The sequence below is a fragment of the Cavia porcellus genome, unplaced genomic scaffold (assembly GCF_034190915.1).
Source record: "Cavia porcellus strain 051 isolate PalLab524CR breed Dunkin Hartley unplaced genomic scaffold, mCavPor4.1 scaffold_29, whole genome shotgun sequence".
Lineage (NCBI taxonomy): Eukaryota > Metazoa > Chordata > Mammalia > Rodentia > Caviidae > Cavia > Cavia porcellus.
The window spans coordinates 39,355,869-39,370,000 of NW_026947512.1; the positions used below are offsets into that span (position 1 = coordinate 39,355,869).

The 14,132-nt window shown below is 39.0% G+C and overlaps 1 protein-coding gene and 1 long non-coding RNA gene across 12 annotated transcripts in view; one reads left to right on the forward strand and one right to left on the reverse strand.

Moving 5' to 3' along the window:
* Nrg1 (neuregulin 1) overlaps window positions 1-14,132 on the forward strand; it is a 999,063-nt gene that overhangs the window by 443,299 nt on the left and 541,632 nt on the right. The window lies entirely within an intron of this gene.
* LOC134473912 (uncharacterized) lies at window positions 154-4,877 on the reverse strand. The gene is made up of 3 exons (XR_010044395.1): window positions 4,747-4,877; window positions 4,226-4,316; window positions 154-291 (listed from the first exon to the last, which is right to left on the reverse strand). It is a non-coding gene; the product is annotated as an uncharacterized LOC134473912 (long non-coding RNA).

Sequence of the window (14,132 nt, forward strand, 5' to 3'; positions counted from 1 at the left end):
GCACTTAAAATTCCCAAGAGAAAAGCACGAAACAAAGTAAAATGCATGTGTCCTTTATATTAATGCCTTTGTAGTTGTTATTAATAATGTCATCTTATGCCCATGGGTATTAGACAGTAGAATTTACATGCTGACAGAGCAACTAAGGAGGATCTTAGGTGTTAGGACGGATACATAGCAGTAGCCGTTTCTTCCCTTGTACATTATTAATGACGTCACTAATCAGGGACTGTGAACTCTAGATGCTTTTCATAGCTCTTCACTTAAAATGGAGTCTAGATTTTCTTTTTCCTATATTAAAACAAAAGACACAAAAATAATGATTAAAGTACATTAAAAGAGAAATTAAGAAGCAGTTTTGGTGTGCGTGCATGTGTGTGTGTGTGTATTTTGGTTTGTGGCATTTTCTTAGCTTTGGGGTCTTTGTTTTGTTTTATTGTTAGAATAACTAGCTGTCTAATGAATAACAAACCAAAAATTTAATGATCCTTTTTACCTAGTTATTTGGATACTTTTGGTGATTGGATGGCAGCCATTATTTTATAATCCTCAAAATTCAAAGCCACACCCTCACTTTTGAGAATAAAAAGGAAAGTGGACTCTTGTGGACGGCTTGTTATGATCTACATGCACCTCTTCTGTGTGTGTTGCTTGCAGGGTAACCTTGGGAGGTAGGTTTCATGGCTCTTGTGTGAAGAGTAAGAAATTTCCAGGTTAGGTGCCTAACTTTCCAATGTCAACCAGCTGTGGAAATAGACAACATTTGAACATAACATGTGAACTAGCTGCTGCCTATGGCTAAGTTATTTTCTTTCTATTATACTACTTATTAAAAAGGTATGATGTCAACATATAAAACTGCTATGGTACCTTTTTCAAATGCAAATGCAGAAAGGCAGAGAAAGGAATGCTCTTCTGCTCTCTGAAAGATAGAGGAAAAACCAAGCGACAGATTTGCTCTGCCCTACACTTCAGTGGCGCTGTAATTTTAAAATAATAACAAATGTTTAGATTTGTTTTCTGTTCTGTACTCACTAATTCCTGTGCTGATGCTCTGGCTAATGGGTATATGGAAGAAGCTCTTCATAATAAATTATAGTGTTTGTGTGTGAATGGATGGAAAGACACATCAGAGATAATGTAGTGTTTACTGCTTTACTATTAGCACAATAGTCTGTCTTTATGGAGTGTAATATTCAAATCTATGCACCAGTGCACTTTCAAATAGAGAGAATTTGCTTTCTATTTTCACTTAAAACTATCTTTTATTTTAATTAACAGGAATGCAGTTTAATCATCCATCTTTACTGCTAACAGTTTTATAGGCTTATAATACTGTCAGATTCTAGGGTGTATAAGTGAGAAATCGTCAGTTTTAGAGAAAAACAGACTTTGTTTTCTTTCTTCCCTTGCTTGCTTCCTTCCTTCCCTTTCCTCAACCTTTCTCACTCCTTAGCTTTCTTGCTCTTTTTTCTCTCCCTCTCACTCTTTCTGTCTTTCTCTCCCTCCTCTTCTCTCTTCTTGCCTATGAGAAGAGTATTCCACGAGAAGCCGAGAAGTTTCATTGGTGGTGTGATTTCACTAGCTGGATTGCATCTTAGAACATCTGGGAGAACTTTCTAAAACTTCATTCCAGTGTAATTATCCCAGGGGTTCCCAGAATAGGAGCACTTCACATAGAGCTAAAAGGATGTGTGGGTTGAACTCACTGGGAAGTTATCTATGGGTTGAAATCACTGGGAAGTCAGTTTGTCAACCAGTTCTTCAGGGTTGGTGGCTTTGAGGGTGGAAGAAATGCAGAAAGAATGAGATGGGAGAAGTCTGTGTAAATACTTCCACCATGGCCAATTCCAAGTTTTTGTTATTATTATTATTATTATTATTATTATTATTATTATTATGGTTCATTGGGGTGATACAAAAAGAAAGAGGGAAAACTGATTCATTTGAACTGATAATCACATGGTTTGAGATAGTATTTCATGTATGTAATTCAGACAGCTATTGATTTGTTGTTTCTATCAGAAATATTTTCACTCTTTCCTAAAGAGATTGTAATAGACATTAATGACATAATTTAAGAGATACCATTTGTTTTATTATACATCTCATCATTACTGCTTTGTATAAAACTAGATTTATGAAAAGATCTAGAGATTTCACATTATTATATCATCTCCTATTGATTTGAAAATGAGATGTTTATTTTACTAGTACGTTTCCCTGATTAAAAATTGAGACTGTGGGCTATTAAAAGCTTTCCTCAAGGCAATAAAATGATAGAGTAAAAGCTGTCAAATAATAAAAATTTCTTTTTTATTATGTTACATTTTAATCACAATTATAAAGACCCCCTTAAGTGGACAGAAAGTTATTTAGTAGTCTCAGAACATACTCCTATAAGATTATTTGTTTTTTGGATAATATATTAAAATTATGGGAGCTGGAGGTTTAGCTCAGCGGCATAAGCACCTGCCTTGCAAGCAGGCAGTCATGAGTTCGATCCCCGGTACCGATAAAAAAGGAAAAAGACAAAAAAAAAAAAAAATTATGCCACTGGGAATTTGTTTTTCTAAGTTTTGATTAACATGTAATAATTATACATATTTATAGGGCAAAATGTGTTATTTTATGGAATACAGTAAATATGTACATGTACCAGTCAAATCAGAGTAATTAGAATTTCCTTCCCTTTATCATTACATTATGTTAGGTTTGAAGTTTTTCTCCTTTAGTTCTAATTCAAAGCATGGTAGTCTGTCGTGAATTAAAGTCACACACTGTGCTGTGGAACTCTAGGGTGTCCTCTTCTATCTCACTGCATTTTGGTGCTGGGTATTCAGTCTGTCTCTGCCTCCCGTTCTTGCCCTTCCTCCCAAACTCTGGTATGATTATTCTACACACAGGTCAACTCTTTTAGCTCTCATATACAAGAGAAAATATGTGATATTATCTTTCTGTGTCCAACTTATTTCACTTAATGTCCTCTAGTTCTACCCATTTTTCTGCAGAGGACAGGATTTCATTCTTTTCATTTCATTGTGTATATAGCACATTATTTTTATTCATCTGTTCCTGAGCGGTTGATTCCATTATGCCATTGTAAATGTACTGCAATAAACAAGGACTTACAGGTATTTCTTTGATATGCTGATTTGGGTTCCTTTGGCTATTGAGTACATATCAGGAAGTGAGATCTTATCATACATCTATTAGCTGGATCATATCATAGATATATTTTTAGGTTTTTTAAAATAATCTTCCTACTGTTAACCCTAATGGCTATTCTCCACAAAAGTACATAAAGGGTTCTTTTTCTCTGTATCTTTTCCAGAATTTATTCTCTTTCTGATAATAGCCATTACACCTGGCATAGGATAATGTCACATCATGGGTTGTATTTGTATTTCCCTGGTAGTAAGCCACACTGAAAACATCTTTAGATATCTACTGGCCATTTGCACATTTTTGAGAAATGTCTATCTAGCTCATTGTTTCTTTTGTTTGTTTGTTTTTAGACAGAGTTCACTATGCAGTTCAGGCTGGCTTTGAACTCACTTTGTAACATAGGTTAGCTTTGACCCCACAGCAGTCCTCCTGCCTCAGCCTCCTGAGTGCTGAGATTACAGGAATGTGCCATCACACCTGGCCCATTGGTTCATTATTAATTGGATAATTTTTTGTTGTTTATATTTTCAGGTGAATAATTGGTAAACATTTCTCCCGTTCTGTATGTTGTCTTTGTAGTTTCTTTTTTGTACATAAATTTATTAGCATGATAATTCTATGTGTCTATTTTTGCTTTGGTTGCTAGTGCTTCTTTTTTTAAATGAGATTTTACATTTACTAAAGATAGGAAAAGACTTATGCTCTGCAGAGTGAAAGCAGGCAGGTGAGAAAGAGAAAACACAATAGCAACAAGTTTAAGGGCCACCGTCTTTGTATCCTCTGCTCCACAGGCTGACATCCTATTGAGGCCACCCAATCAAAACTTGGTTTGAGTTCACACGATAAAAACTGAAGATAGCATTTTCTGATTGGTCCAAGTTGCAGAGCTTAGGAACTGTGTTTCTCTGCATGCATCCTAGATCTCTGTGATTGAAATGTAGTTCCTTTTACCTTCACCCTAGTCTTCTGCTTCATTTCCCCTTGGGAGACATAAATCACCATAATTCTTTATGGGACGCTGGAGGTGTGTTATCTCTGTTCCCATGTAGCTACTTACAGCTGACAGAGGCTCTAGATCTCTCCAGTTGGGGATTATGTGTGCTCCAATCACTTGGGGTACTGTGGCTCACCTAGGAGACTGAGAAAACCTGTCAGAAGACAGTGAGAAACAAGTTAGTGTCTATATGTCAAGAGATGTAGAGCTGGCTGTTCAATGGGAGAAATGCTTGGTGCATTGTCAAGAGAGTCATGGGCTGTAGTCTGGATCACTATCTTTACTGGTAGGCTGAGGATGCAGGATCAAAAAATGAGAAGGAGCAGGTCAGAATATTTTCTAGAATACTGTTTTAAAAGGTGGACTGGAAAATATCCAGCAAATAGATCCATGCTTTCCGTAGAGGAGAAAGCACAGTGAAGAGTGTTATTAGATAGACTTCCAACAGCCTGCGACCTATAGCCCTAGCAAGCAGTAGTCCTTGTGAGTAGCAAGATTACTCACATTGTGGAGCAAGTTCAAAGTACGAGTCTCAATACAGGTGCTGGTAGGAAGAACTAGGTGTTGCTATTGACTCTACTTACCTGCACATAGTGTAGTAATTGAGTCTTGTTTTTTGAAAAGGAACTCTTGTCTTCCAGAACTTCACAGAGTAGCTTTATTTGAGATGATGTTTTTCCTCAGACAGTTCAGGTACGGCTGGCTTCATCCCGGAAAGGTGAACCCAGCAATCTGTCTCTGCCAGCTTTACTGCAATGGGTGTGGCAAGGATAATTGAAAAGGAACTTTTATTGTTGCCTGCACTATGGAACACAGGGCCAGAACACAAGCTGCTTCATAGTCAGTAAAGAGTTTATTTAATTTTCTAAGTACAACAGAATACATTGGAGGGTATAATGCTGAGGCATAACATGAACCGATTTAAAATTTTAAAAGATTACCTGCTGTATAAAAAACGATTACATGCAATAAGTATAAAAACCAGTTAGGAGACTAGTTAGAAGTTTTGGCTATTGTTCTTGTTCTTGTTTTGTTTTAGTATGGGGGAGTCAAACTCATGACCTCACACTTGCCAGGCAGGCACTGTGCCACTGAGTTATATCCCTGGCATGTTTTGTTTTGTTTCATTAGTAGAGATTGAACTCAATGCCTTCACCGAGAGATATATCCCTAGCCCTTTCATAAACTTATTTTTAAATTTTGTGATAGTCTCAGTAAGTCACTAAATCACACAGGCTGGGCACAAGTTAGTGATTCTCCTGGCTCAGCCCTCCAGAATGCAGGAATCACATGTTTGCTGCACCACACCAGGCTACTTAGATAATTACAGGAATTCTGGTGGAAAGTGACAGTGACTTGACCTAAGGTGCTAGCAGTAGAGATGCAAAGGAAATTCTGTTCATGGTTTAGAGGTAAAAGAGGCAAGACTTGTTGAGAAATTGGCATATAGGGTTGAGAAATAGAGAAATAACAGCAATTTTGAATTTTCCACTTGAGCAACTGAGTGAATGGTATTAGCATTTATTCAGATAGGAAGAAGAGCACACTTGGGAGACGTGTCATTGCTCTCTGGCCGTGTTCCCATTTTGAGATGTCTATATCAGAGAACTCTCCTCTGAGTGGTTCATTGCACAAATTCATTTGAGAAACACAGAGTTAAATTCCATTTGGAAGCTATAACACAAAGCTAGTACGGAAAGCTAAGGCAGCTGTGGTGGCAAACCTATGGCATGCAGCAGCTGCAGGCTGTTTGCATCATTGAAAGCTCCAAAAGGTTCTCTATCACTGACCAAGAGAGTACTTACAGAGAGTGAAAAGAAAGATGCCCAGGATAGACCTCGAGAGGCTCCCGCACATGCAGTGAGCATAGAAAGAGAAGACAATAAAAACACTGGGAATGTGCAAAAGGGAAGTGGAACTGAAGAGCACTTAGGATGCTTGGAGAGAGACTGAAATTGTCATCTAGGAAACTGAGGATTCAAACACTGAACACAAAATGGTGTGAGGAGACAGTTCTCCAGGAATCTCTCACATTTCTTTCTCATTTTATAATCAGAGCTTCTGACTACTTTTCCACTGCTGGGTAGTGAACACCTTAGGAAATACAGTGTTTTCTTCCAGAGAAATGCAGATGTGTGCTGTTCAGTACTATTATGTCCCCTTGCAAAGGTCAGGCAAGTGTATCATCCTTTTAAAGTATTCAGATTCCTAAGTGCATGCTTCCTATCCCATAATGCCAGCCACATATTTGTCACCTAGTCCTTTTCTCATTGCCCAGTGAGAAGTGGGACTCAGGGTACAAATGCTGACATGATGGCTACTGCTTTTATGAAGTCCTCTATCTTTTTCTTGTTTAAATTTTATTTAAAAGGAAAAAGAGAAAAAAAACAAAACAAAACAAAGTGGTGTAAGGGTACAAGTAATACAGAACTACAAAAAAAAAAAAAAAAAACCAGTAAGAAATCATCAGTCAATAGATTACACATTATCATCTTAGAGATAGTTGCTCAAGTCACAGTATCAAAGCATACAAAGTGGACATTCAAACAGTGAGACTACAAACAGTTGTGTTCAATGATCCAACCAAAAACATTAATATGGTCATCTATTTAACACCCCTAAACACACTTGCAGTTGTGTCCTTTAGAGCAAAAGTCCTCTATCTTTAACTGAAAAGGCTCATATCCCCTACTGGTGTCTAAGAAACAGTATCAGGCTGACTTTTCCAGTAGGCTAAAATTTCACTGTTCTTCAAAGGATAGTCTTGGCTGTCCTCTTGATATCAAAGACCAAAGGAACCTACTTTCCTGCAGGAATATTCAGTGGCTCTGCAGCAGGTATGGCATAGACAGCTTAGATGTTTAATGTGAGTAGCCTCCTACATGGTCACATAATTCCTATCACATACTCCCACTATAGAAATACACAGGCCCAAGACTAATATTTTGAACCCTGCTGGATAGAGTGCTGATAAGTACATTAGGACATTCAGATTTTTCCATGAGGTACAAAAATAGCAAATACTCATCTATCATAATTAAATTGTGTATTCTTCTGCTTAGATGACACAACTCATATGAAAGGCTTGGGCCTTATGTAATACTTATATTAATAGTACATGACTAAATCACAAACTGTAAATTGCATTTAATTAATAGCAATAGGTAATAATACATTTTCAGGGCATGTGGGAAGGTGATTACATATTATGCAGACATGTACTATATATAGGTATTATTCAATTAAGAATCAATAAACATGTTTTATAAATATCTCTATTGTGAATTTTTAATTGAACTGAGGAAAATTCCTTTACCACCTGGATGGTAGTGTCTCTCTGTAATATAAAGATATTAACCCCAGAGAGTAGTTAAGTAGATATTTGTCTGCAAAGCAATTTAATGCAAATGATATTGTGTCTTTCTGTATGTGCAAGATATACATGTATAATGTACTGTGGAATTCCAAGTATTTGAGTCTGCTCTGTCTACAGACAGCTGTACAAAGGGAAGGCCCTATGCAAGTCCAGTTCTAGTTGTAGGTTTGTACTCTCTCACCCGCATCTCCTCGTTCCATTATTGCCCCTGATGTGCGTAGTCATCCTCATCTCCCAAGTTCTGGTTGGCTTGGCTCCATTTAGGTACCAGAAAATTGCTTTCCTTTCTCTCTATGTGTTGCTGCAAGCCAGCAAATATTTACTCAATTCTAGTCAGAATTCCTTCCTTCATTCCTAAGTTCGTACTTTGCATGGAGTTCTTCTGCCAGGAGCAGCTTTATATTACAATTGCAGTTTTCTTAAGTTTGCTGGACACCTGAAATTTATCTTGTGTCTGCTGGAATTCATTCCATGTCAAAGGATCTAGGAACTGACAGAAGATTTTATTACTGTGGAATAATGTCTTGTGTCCTTGTTAGAAGAAAGAGGGGCCAGAAGAGCCCTTGAGAGGCCCCTTTCTCTAATTTCTTGCTGTTTTCCTCTTCTGTGTGTTCAGCAATCCACCTGCCGGGGCCCAGCCTTCAGGATCAGTGATGCAGCATTCAGGATCAGTGATGACAACAGTGCAGTGCTTGGATTTAACTTCAGAGGCAAGGTGCCAGTGGAATAAATAGAATATGTAATTGTTGTACCAAGGACAGAATGTGTCTGAGCTCTCTGTGGGGGTCCTCATTTAAGCCCAACACCCAAGAAAGACAAACATCTAACGCTCAGCATGAGGCCTCTAAGGCAAGGGAATACAAACAGAGCATTTTCCTCATAAAAGGCAAGTTTTCAAAACTCAAGTCAGAACCAAGTTGCCAATCCAAAGAAAGCTTCGCCTCTTCCTGAGACCTGCAGTGGTGGCCAGGCCACCTTGCTCTATGCCTTTCTGCTGGCACAAAGCACAGTCCAGCATTTTGGGCTCCGTCTGCTGGGAGAGTCCAAATGATTTTTCTTGCAGATAGTTGAACCTAAAATTGTTTTCATTATTTTCTCTCTTGAACGATTGCCTTTAGCGTGGCATAAAAGACTCCTTAGTATTTTAACCACAGTGATCATTCTGGGCACATCTTCTCCTTTTCTCTACCCACTGATTATTCAAACACATCCAAAATTCAAGTTTTCTGGGACGTCATCCTTTCTTATAAATCTGTATTTCAGTATAAAACATTCTTTCTGCTCGGCCCATTCATACTATTCCTCATTCAAGGTCAAGTGCAGCTTTCTGTTTGAAGAAATTTCTACTGATCCCTGTTCCTCTTCCCATTCTCCAGTGCCTTAGTTATCAGAATGAATACACCTAGGGGAAAAATCTGCTTCATGGCCTGGCAGGTGACAGAAAATGGACTGAGAAAATCACCTAGCAATTCTTTCCTCTGGCACAGTCCTGAACCCAAGATGAAAAGGAACCCAAGTTTTATTTGACTAATCATAAATTGTCATGAAACAAAATAAGATATAAGCCTTTGAACCATGACAATGTAATAATGTTGTAAAGAAATAGCATTATTACATATATGCCTGTTAGAGAGATCATTTGAACTGTAGAGTTCAGTTATTGCTGGTGTGTCAGTGTTTATATTGGCTTTTTAAGAAGTCTAAAATCTGCACACTCAGCTCTAAAAAGTTAAAAGCTGCACCTAGCAGGTTGAAAATGAAGGTGTAATCTTGTTCTGACTGATTTTACTCTATTCTGTTCTGTTTGATATTATTAATTTTGAGGGTATAGGCAACTGCTTTGAAGGCAATAAGATTCACTATAATGCCCATTCTGGTTTGACTATTATCTTCTTTTGAAGTTCAGTTAATGTCTCCAATGTTTAGGTTTTATTGGTTTTGGTCTATACTGTTTTGTTCAATTTTATTATACCTGATGATATAGGCAATTCTTTTTAAGGTAGCAAGAGGCATTATGGTAACCATTGTTGATTACCTTGTATTCTGTTTCTACCTCATGTACTACATCCATCCTTTGTTTTGACTGACTCTGCTTTGTTTTGTCATATTTGGTTTTATTCTCTTCCAAGAAAAAAAGTAATAAGAACTGTGGAGTAATAAAGCCTCAAACGTGCAAATGTTATTGTAAAAAAGAGAGGGAAAAAAAGTACTCTAAAGGACACAACTGCAAGTCTGTTTAGGTGTGTAAGATAGATGACCGTATTACTAAGTTTTTGTTGAATCATTGAACAGAACTGTTCGTAGTCTCACTGTTTGACTGTCCACTTTGTATGCTTAATTTTGTAACTTGATCAACTATTTCTAAGATGACAATATGTAATCTATTCACTAGTGATTTCTTACTGTTCATTTTTTTTAAAATTCTGTATTACTTGTACCCTTTTAGTGTTTTGTTTTGTTTTGTTTTTTCTTTAAATAAAAAAAAAAAGAAAATGAAAAGTGTATAACATGTAGATCATGTATGACAAACTCTTGGTCACAAGACTCATGTGCCTGACTTTGGGAGGCAGTGAGGGGTCTTCTGATTGCAAATCCTAACTTCCTGGTCAAGGTGACCACTTAAGGTATTTGCTCAAGGACTGCTTATAGACCTTGGATCCAGCAGTTTTAGGTTTTGTGGCCATAAATGCAGCGGGAGAGGGTCTTCTCCCCTATTTGGGACACTGATGGATTTTTAGAAATGCTCTAGGGAACAGAAAGAATAACTTCATATCAGGAAATGGAGCTTTCCTCTAGAAGAGAATTTCTTGAACACTCAGATTCTAGATTTTTTATCAAATGCAAATTTTTCACTAAAGGTGAGAATAATCCTTCACCAAGATGGATTCCCATCTGCCATGCTCAGACACCTGTTCAGTGTCTGCGATGTCATCAGGCAGAGTGGTGTAGCATTTGCTTTCCTATAGCAAATGACACTCAAAATCTTCGATGATACAAATCCTTTCGTCTATCCAACTTTAGTTTTCCTGCTTGATAGCATAAATCTTCTCTTTCAGACAGAGAGCTGCCTTTTCTGTCATCCCAACTTCACTTCATTCCTCATCTTTCCTACTTTCTGTGTTAGACCGGTGTCGCGAGGAAGACTCCAAGGGCCTCGCTCTCATGTAAAAACAATGGGGTTTTTATTATTCCGTGTACACGGGGTCCTCCAAACAGGTGGAAACGGAGAACCCTGAGTTGGGGCAAGGCTGGTGTTTTTAAGGATGAAAACCGCAAAGCAAGCAAGCATTGTTACAGAAGCCAATCATAGCAGTTAGAGCAGAACAGTTGGTGATTTGTCCATTTGTGATTGGTCAGATCATGAGGGGCGACCAGTGGGTCAGAGTTGATTAACTGTCTTGTTTTGCACAGCTTATTTTTAGGTCACCTAGCTCCTGTGTGGCTTGGTTCTGACATACTTCCCAATCTTGATTAGCATAGTCAGCAGACTTTATCTCTGAGTTTTCTGACATAATTACCTTACTTTAGCACCACAACCTTTCTATTTGTAGAGGGCAACAATGGTTAACATATCAATTGGGTAAGATTTTACAATTCTTTACAGAAGAGAGCATTGATTAACATATCAATCTTTTACCCAGGGGAAAAGGAAGACACACATTTACAGTTACAGGTATTACTATGATATAAACGAAGCTATTTCTGTGAAGAATGTACAATCTAATACAATCTGATGCAATTAACACAATTTGTGACAGGGCTACCAGATAGGGAAGACCCAGGATGTCAGGAGCTAGTACCTCAGGCCTTTGTTTTATGGCCTTTAGGAAGTTAAAACTTAACCTAGTTGGATTTAAAGGGAAAAGGGGAGGGGAAGCAGCAGATGGAACGAGCTTTCTTCGTCTCTTCATTCCCCCCCTTTTTTTTTTGTGGATGACCTCTAATCTTAGAGGTTTGTTGTAGCTAGGGGTTCATATTGGTGACGTATGACCATTAATTTGACCTGAGAGACTTGTCCCCTTATGAATTGGGTAATCCAGTTAATAAGGCAAGGGACAATGGCTAGGATTAGGATTAAGGTCACTAATGGTCTTATCAAGGGAAGGAGATAGGGGAGAATTCCGTTTTACATTTTTTAAAGGGGGCTCCCATACAAAGATCTTTAACAATTGTTTTTTTTTTTTGCTTACAGGGGGACCAAAGCCGCCATGCAAGGTCGGCATCAATGTTATTAAAATCAAAACAAGCAAGCTAAAACAGTTTATGACCAGCATAATCTAACTATGTTTTAGTCAATTTTTAACTTTAAGGGTTACCAGTCTGTTGTGTAGTCCACTGAGTATGTCCCTCGTTGTCTGTTGTTTCCAGTGGCTTTACATGAGTGTAGTGAATCCGCGCAGTTTTTCCTGCTACCTTGATGGCAGTGGGGGTACTGAGCACCACGGTGAAAGGTCTTTCCCAGTGGGGTTCGAGGGAGTCATGGTGATGACATCGAACCAAGACTGGAGTCCTTGAGGCCTTGGTCTCTGAAGGCAGGTCCAAGTGTTTTTGTCTAAACAGCTGGTGGATCCAGGCCAACACAGGTTGGAGTGTCTGTAGGGACTTAAGATCTCGATTAGTAATTTCAGCTAATTTGTCTTCTGACAATCTTGGAACCAATGGCGGGGGCCTCCCAAACATGGCTTTAAAGGGGGAAATTTTAGAAACATATGGGGTATATCTAGCTCTTAACAGTGCAAAGGGAAGAAGGCTCATCCAATTATTGCCAGTTTTTGAAGACAGCTTAGCTAAAATGTCCTTGAGACTTTGGTTTATACGTTCTACTTGCCCTGAGCTTTGTGGCTGATAGGCACAGTGGAGTTTTAATTAATCTTTAATGCCTGGGCTAACTTTTGGGTGACTCGGGCTATGAAAGCCAGGCCATTATCGGACCCCATTGATAGTGGGAGGCCAAATCAAGGTATGATCTCATGTAATAGCCTTTTCACTACCACTAAGGCTGACTCAGATTTAGTAGGGAAAGCCTCTACCCAGCCAGTAAAAGTGTTTATTAATACCAAGAGATAGCGGTGTCCCTGTAAATTAAGTTTTACCATGTCCATGAAATCTACTTTCCAATGTTCTCCTGGAACAATTTCTTGATGTCGGGTGGTCTCCAGCGCAGAGCTCTTGGCTGAGTTGACTAAGAAGCACTGTGGGCATCTAGAGCTCGAAGAGGTGGTCAGTTTGTAGAGTTTTGGAATAAAATACTGAGTTCTGGACAAATCCACAAGTTTAGTTTTTTCTAAACGAGTAGTGTGGCGAGCCCGGTATAACAGCTCCTGCCCTAGTGTCTCCAGTAACCGTACTTGTATATCAGGTAACTGGTATTAGCCCCTTGGGGTGGGAGACTTTACTCCAAGTTGAGATGCTAGCTGTAGGTCTTTCTTTGTGTAGACTGGTTTTGACAAGGTCAGAGGACTAGTATCAGAGCAGTTACTTTCTTGGTTGACCCCTCTGATGTGGTTGCCATTTTTTATCTTCGGTTGGGTGAGCCTTGTAAGGAATAGCAACCCATTGAGGCAGCCAGACAGCTGCCAGCAAATCTAGAATCTGTGGAGCATTTTTAGATGGCTTCCACGTATATGTACAGTAGCAAAGGGATATCTTCAGTAAAAAAAATGTTTACCCTCTTTTCCGTGGCTAGTTTTAGCCTCTCAGTCAAAGCAACAAGCTCTGCCTTTTGGGCAGAAGTGCCAGGCTCTACCTGCTTAACCCAGAGTACCTCCTTTTCGGCGGTCACTGCTGCCCCGGCCACTCGTTTGTCGTTTTGGATGAAGCTGCTTCCATCAAACAGTTGTCGGCATTTCCCAAAAGCTGGTCAGTAAGATCAGCCTGTAGGTTCTGCTGCAGTTCGAGGATGTCAGCACACTCATGGAGAGGTGTCCTTTGTTCCTCCGGATCATCATCAGGCATAAGGGTGGCTGGGTTTAAAGCTGAAGAAGTCTTGAATATCATTGACTCTGGGTCTAGAAGCAGGGCTTGACAGTAGAATTCTGGCATTTGAGAGCCTTTTTTAGGAGGGGTTTTGATAAGAGTCTCTAAACTGTGAGAGGTTACCACAGAAATCACTTGCCCAAAGCGAGTTTCTTTGTCTCCTTAAGTAGCATTGTCACAGTAGCTAGTATTCTTAGGCAGGGGGGCCATACTCCTGTTACTGAATCAAGTCTTTTGGAGAGGTAGGCTATAGGCCTCTTTCAAGGGCCAATGTCCTGAGTTAGGACTCTTTTGGCAATGTCCCTGAGTTTATCTATGAACAAGATGAAAGGCTTGGTAACGTCAGGGAGTCCCAGGGCTGGGGCCTCTGTCAAGGCCCACTTGAGCTGTTGGAAGGCCTGTTTACATTTATCAGTCCAGTTCAGCGAATTTTGAGTTTCTCCCTTATGGGAGTCAGTCATATAGAGGCAAGCTTTTCAGTAAAATTTAGCCTACAGTATCCAACTGCCCCCAGAAACTCTCGTCTGTTTTTTAAAAGTTTTTTTCTCATAGAGCAATTTTAACACCTTGGCTATCTTTTTGTAAATTTTTTAGTTCTCAAAGACCTTTTTGTGCTAT